This window comes from Nannobrachium achirus, assembly GCF_963921795.1.
Source record: "Nannobrachium achirus genome assembly, chromosome: 20".
Classification (NCBI taxonomy): Eukaryota; Metazoa; Chordata; class Actinopteri; order Myctophiformes; family Myctophidae; genus Nannobrachium; species Nannobrachium achirus.
This window is the reverse complement of record NC_137827.1, coordinates 58,364,504-58,371,052: the sequence shown is the minus strand read 5'-3', so window position 1 is coordinate 58,371,052 and position 6,549 is coordinate 58,364,504. Positions and strand designations below refer to the sequence as shown.

General features: G+C 43.9%; 1 long non-coding RNA gene across 1 annotated transcript; it reads left to right on the top strand.

Annotated features, from left to right (window-relative positions):
• The first annotated feature begins 745 nt into the window (after positions 1-745).
• On the top strand, positions 746-2,612 carry LOC308305669. The gene is made up of 3 exons (XR_013963124.1): positions 746-861; positions 1,327-1,409; positions 2,535-2,612. It is a non-coding gene; the product is annotated as an uncharacterized lncRNA (long non-coding RNA).
• Positions 2,613-6,549: the final 3,937 nt, after the last annotated feature.

Below are 6,549 nucleotides of genomic sequence, written 5' to 3'. Positions count from 1 at the left end.
ATGGGATGGACATGGGCTGGCCCACGTGGTTCCCGCATGGGCTACATATGGGCTAACTGGGCATGGGTTGGAAGTGGGCTGCCCACGTGGTTTCCGCATGGGCTACATGTGGGCTAACTGGGCCTGGGATGGAAGTGGGCTGGCCCACGTGGTTCCCGCATGGGCTAAATGTGGGCTAACTGGGCATGGGATGGAAGTGGGCTGGCCCACGCGGTTTCTGCATGGGCTACATGTGGGATAATTAGGCCTGGGTAATAATAGTAATAATATCCATGGCTTTGATGCTATAACAATTCCATGCTGTACCAATAGGAGAGATAACAGGCAAAATGTTGATCAAAATAACATGGAAGTGGGCCTCAGGCCATACACAATCTGTCTGTGTTCCCACGATTGGCCAGACTTTGGACTTTGCTTTATGTGCTGCTAGTTAGTTTACCTAGCTGCTTTGTACAACACCACTAGCCTAGCAGAGCTAAACAATCCACCCAATACTGCAGTTAGTTAGCTGCATTAGTATATAGTCTGGCTACGTTAGGCTACAACACCACATTCATTTTGTTCAACAAGACAGACAGACAGGCAGACAGGCAGGCAGGCAGGCAGGCAGGCAGGCAGGCAGGCAGGCAGACAGACAGACAGACAGACACACACACACAGTGAGTAGACCAAACCAAGCCTCTCATTACCATGTGAATACAGGGTGATTTCACATGTAGGTGTTATTGACCGTCTAACCAATCACTGTGCTTCCCAGACTTTTTTGAAACTGAATCACTTTTTCTTTGTCATTTGAGAGTGAGGAACTTCATGACAGGACTTGCTTCCACGAATGGACCTTAAAAAATCCAAAAGTATATGGTAAGTAGCCTCATTGTCTAATCTATATTCTAAAATGTTCTAGACTAGCCTAGATACAGGCTAGTTTTAACTCACGGTTTGTTGATTTTGTCAACTTAACTAAGGACATTATCTTTAAACAACAAGTTACATGTTTTATGCTCTAGATGTAATGTTATGTTATCACATTGTAACAAATTATTTCAAACCATGGATTTAGGCAGGCCAATATTGTTATATATTATGTTTTAAATCCCTAGATTACAATGTATGTTGGTTTACCGTATGTACTGTATATGTTGGTTAATGTACCCAATGTGTTCCTAGTCTGGGCAAACCCACAAAAACAGCAGCTCTACTAGCTAATAAAGCATCACAGCACGTTATGAGCTTGTAAATCAAGCCAGATTGAAATATGTGTGTGCCTACATTGAAATTTACATTGCTTTAACTTTTGAAATCTCATTTGTCCCCTCTTTCTTGAAGACAAATAATGTGCTCAACCCAAACCTGAAAAGCAGAGGCTTCAATCTACAGACAGACAATGAAGTACCCCATAAGTGACAATGGTAATATAAACTTACATAATGTTTGTGATTTTGTTGGGATATTGATCTTGGCTAACTTTAATGTTGTGTGGAAAAAACTGAAGTTGAATGTGACAGCATACGGCTGCAGCTAACTAGTGGAAGGGGCAGATTTGTTGAAGAGATCACGGTTGGCAGTTACATTTTTATTCTACATCAAGGGTCTTCAACAGGGGGTCCGGGACACCTAGGGGGTCCTCAGAGTCACTAAAGGGGGTCCTCCAAATATTTGTGTGATAGAAACCTTATTTTCTCATTTTTTATATTAACCACTTGAACCCTAGCGTCCATATTCTGAGAACTTGAGCCAAAAATAGCAGATCTACAAGCTCACAACGCCTTGCACTGCGAGGCGTTGTGAGCTTGTAGATCAGACATTTGGGCAAAGAGGTTTTGTAGAGAGGGAAAAGAGCAGACCAAGTAGTGAGTGAAATGTCAACTTTATTAAGTATTGACTGTTCAAGTGGTTAAATATCTGAAACACAAATCGACATGGATCCAAAATACAATGATGATTTTCCTGTCATGATGAAACTATATGGAATCTATGTAAAGGTTTTGGTGGTCCCTGCTTCATCTCTCTCAACAAAGGGGTCCGTGGCCTGAAAACATTGAACATTCAAAACCAGTTTGTCCACAGTCAGCAGGCACGTAGACAGTAGGCAGCTGATAGCATAGGCCTACTCAACTTGCTTATAGAGATGCAAATCTTTGCTATTGTTTTCATTGGGTGACGGGGGTTTACTTTGGGTCATCGTCACCTGGCTTTACAAAGAATCAAATGTGCACACGCTCGCCAAATGGTCTGTCTCCTGTGTACTACACTATTGGACTTTAGTTACTAGTTACTTATTTAGAATATTATTAGGCTATAAAACATAGGCCTACATTAATCTCTTCAGCCCTATACATTTTGTCTATTTGAAAATAGCCGATCTACAAGCTCACAATGCGTCGCAATGCACTTCACTGGCATTTCGGCTGGCATTTCGCCTACTAAAATCTCATTCCTGGTGACGCCAGTGTAAGTGTGTTTAAAGATAGAATGACTACTTTACATTCATATCTTGTGGCTAATCCTTTCTTTGACTTTTGCCATAAACTCAGGAATTGCCATGTCGGAGATATCTAAGGTTAAGGCTTCCTGGGTGAAGGCAAGATGGACAGACCAGTGGAACGCAGCAGAGCCATCCAGGCTTCACCAATTCATCAAGGATCTCACAGATGTTCCTGACCAGCACCTCCCCCGTAAGGAGTGGACAACCCTCAATCACCTGAGGACAGGTGTGGGACGTTTCAGTGCAGCACAGGATCCATCACAGACTGTGTAGCATGTGATGACCAGCTGCCCTATATACCAGCCACTGAATGGTGATCGTGGCCGAGAATGATCATGACCTAGACAATGACACACTCGACTGGATTGCTGCAACGGAGTGTAAGGACATACAACAGAAAAAGATCTGGATGATGTGCCACCCCATTAGACAAACTCTCTCTCTCTCCCCCCTGTGGTTGGCTAAAAAAAACACCCACAAGCACAGCGGACCCAGATTGATGAATGCAACATGAATGAACAGTGGATTCCAGAAAACCTATGCCCTAAAACAGTTTTGTTACAAAATTCAAGATTTTGATGCACCTCTTACACAATTTATGTTTTTGGACATTTTTTTATCCTTTATTTTGTTCTGTTAGCAGTCTGTGGAGCATTATGGGAATATCTCTTTTTGCATTTCAAGTGTTTTTTTTAATGTACTGTATGTACACTTGCACATTTGATCTGTTTGCCTTCATGCTGCTGCTATCTTTATTTATATTGTATTTTATTATCTTGTTTATTTTTGTAATAAACGTTGTCAAATATACAGTATATTGTCTATTTCATCCAAAATGTATTTTAGGTGTTTCAATAATTAACACAGTTCATGTCAAACACTGTTTTAGTCTACCATTAAAATCTTCCTAGGAGCAAGGTTGAGCCCACTTGGATCCCACGTTTATCCCCTATGGTTCCCGCATAGAATTGCCTAGGTGGGGCCCAACCAGGGCCCATGTAGAACCCACCTAGAGCCCACACAGGCTAGCCCAAGCGGCTCCCACCTGGGTCCCATATACATTTGCCGAGGTGGGGCCCACCCAGGACCCATGCAGAACCCACCCAGAGCCCACGTGGGCTAGCCCAAGTGGGTCCCACTTGGGTCCCATATAAATTTGCCGATGTGGGGCCCACCCAGGGCCCCTGCAGAACCCACGTTGATCCCACGTGGGCTAGCCCAAGTGGTTCCCACTTGGGTCCCATATAAATTTGCCGAGGTGGGGCCCACCCAGGACCCATGTAGAACCCACGTTGAGCCCACGTGGGCTAGCCCAAGTGGTTCCCACCTGGGTCCCATATAAATTAGCCGAGGTGGGGCCCACCCAGGGCCCATACAGAACCCACACAGAGCCCACGTGGGCTAACCCACGAGGGACCCTTGTGGAAACCGCGGACATTCCCACATAGAACCCACGTGGGCTAGCCCAGGCGGTTCCCACATGGGTCCCATATAAATTTGCCGAGGTGGGGCCCACCCAGCGCCCACGTAGAACCCACGTTGAGCCCACGTGGGCTAGCCCAAGTGGTTCCCACCTGGGTCCCATATAAATTAGCCGAGGTGGGGCCCACCCAGGGCCCATGTAGAACCCACACAGAGCCCACGTGGGCTAACCCACGAGGGACCCTTGTGGAAACCGCGGACATTCCCACATGGGGCCCATGTAGGGAAGCCCACCCTGTACCCATGCGGGACCCATGTGGGCGTGCTGGCTGGGTAAGTTCAACCCAGAGTCAACTCAAACAAAGGGTCAAACTCGTTCTTCTGCTATGCCACTAAAATGTGGAACGCCCTACCGAAGGCCTTAAAGGAGTGTGGTTCTCTAGCATCCTTTAAAATCGCCCTGAAAAACCACTTACAGGCGGCAGCCGTTCGCAACCGGCAATTACAAACCTAGCCCAGCCTTACCCTCACCTGACCCTTCTTTGTATTTACCTACTGTATATATTTTTTGCACTGTATATTTTATTTTATTTTATTTTCATTTACTTTTTTTTCTGACTATATCTACTGCATAGTACTGTGTTCTATCCGTCTGTCATTCAATGTTATATGAGATACTGTGTAAATAAGCCAAGTGCTTTTCTCTCCTTTTAGTTGACCTTGTAGTAGTGAACTGTACCGTCATGAAACTGTACCTTTTTCTATGCAAACTTCTAATAAAGTCTTCAATCAATCAATCAAGTTACCTACACTGCTCTGAAACTGTGGTTATCAAACTTTTTCCCTGCCAAGGACCTCCCAAATTGATATGTATTCGGCCGCAGACCGCTGAAATATTTTGTGCCAGGGAAAAGAGATGAGACGATTTTTCTTTTTCAAAAATACCAGATATACAAGCTTGCATGTGTGAGTTTGATTCCCGAACCCGATGACCTTTGTCGCATGTCACTCCCTGTCTCTGTCCCCGTTTCCTGTCACTCTCCACTACCCTATCAAAAAAAAAATCAAACCTTGGTTCGAAGTGAAGCGGTGAATCTTAGTATAGAATTGTCTGGACAGCCGGTATGACAGCCGGTATAATAGGTTTTAAAAAAATATATAAAAAGTCCTGCTTGCTGGTCTCTTAGTTGTTTGTCAACTGCATCCCTCTATAATTATTTCAGTTTCCCAGGTCTGTTATCTGGCCCTGTTATCTTTGTGGCTTATTACATTTTTCAACTCGTTTGTGGCCTACTATATTTGCCCGACATGCTTCTGGTGGTGTCGTACAACTGTTTCATTTTTCCGTTTCTTGCTGCTTCCTCTGCTTCTTCTGCTAGGTTTTCAATGTATTTCCTCTCTGTCTGCCTTAATTGCTCTTTTGCTCTTGTGCGGCTATTTGTCACTGCTGCTTTCTTCTCTTTTCTTACTTGAATCTTTTGTTGGGTTTCTATAGATATCCACTCCTTTTGTTGATAATATTCTACATGTACAGGACAGATAAAACCTCTATTCTGAATTGTTATTTGAATAAGGTTTTTATAGTAGCATTAGTTGTGGATGCAGTAGGTGAGACCTATTGCATGTACAGGACAGATACAACCTGAAGGCCAAATTATCATGTGAAGCTTGACCAATCCTCAAAGTATCCATTCATCTGACCGGGAGGGACACTACACACATATTCTGGACGTACAGGACATATAAAGCCTATTCATTCTGAACTGAAATGGCCATATATGGACATGGGACACGCATTTTTCTTTTTGAAAAAGCCTATTCATTCTGGACTGATATTCTGGACGTACGGGACAGAAAAAACCTGTTCATTCTGGTCTGGAGTGACCATATATGGACATGAGGTGACATACATTGTGTTTTTGAAAAACCCTGTTCATTCTGGACTGAGATGACCATATATGGAAATTAAACACACATTTTGTTTTTGAGAAAACCTGTTCATTCTGGACTGAAATGACCATATATGGGCGTGGGACACACAAAGCCACTCATAGGAAGCGGTTTTCACCGCTTCAAAAAACATTTAAATAAAATAAAGGGCATAAGAGGTTTCTGCCCGACAGCAACAATGTATTTGTTGTACGTTCGGGCCCCAGCAGTGACGTCAGTTCAGCAAAATCTAGGGTATGGCAAAGATGGCAGTCCTCATGGAAAAGATTCTATTGTAAAGGTTCTATTGTGAAAATAGCAGATCTACATGCTCACAATGCCTCGCGCTGCGAGGCGTTGTGAGCATGTAGATCGGCTATTTTCACAATGTCTGAAAAAGAAAAAAGTTTTGTCATATTGGCATATTTACGTACTGTAATGTGGCAAAAATGTAAGGTTCTATAAACCCTACATTTAGCCCTAACCACTATACGTTATTCAGAGGTGCCGTGGACCAAAACGAGACAAAAATTAGACAAAAAATCAAACCAAGTTTGAAGTGAGCGGTGGTGCGTGCATGCGTGTGTGTGTGTGTGTGTGTGTGTGTGTGTGTGCGTGTGTGTGACGCAACAGCGCCACATGGTCACCAGCGGTCTTGCAGCTCAGTGTGTGTGTGACGCAACAGCGCCACTTGGTCACCAGCGGTATTGCAG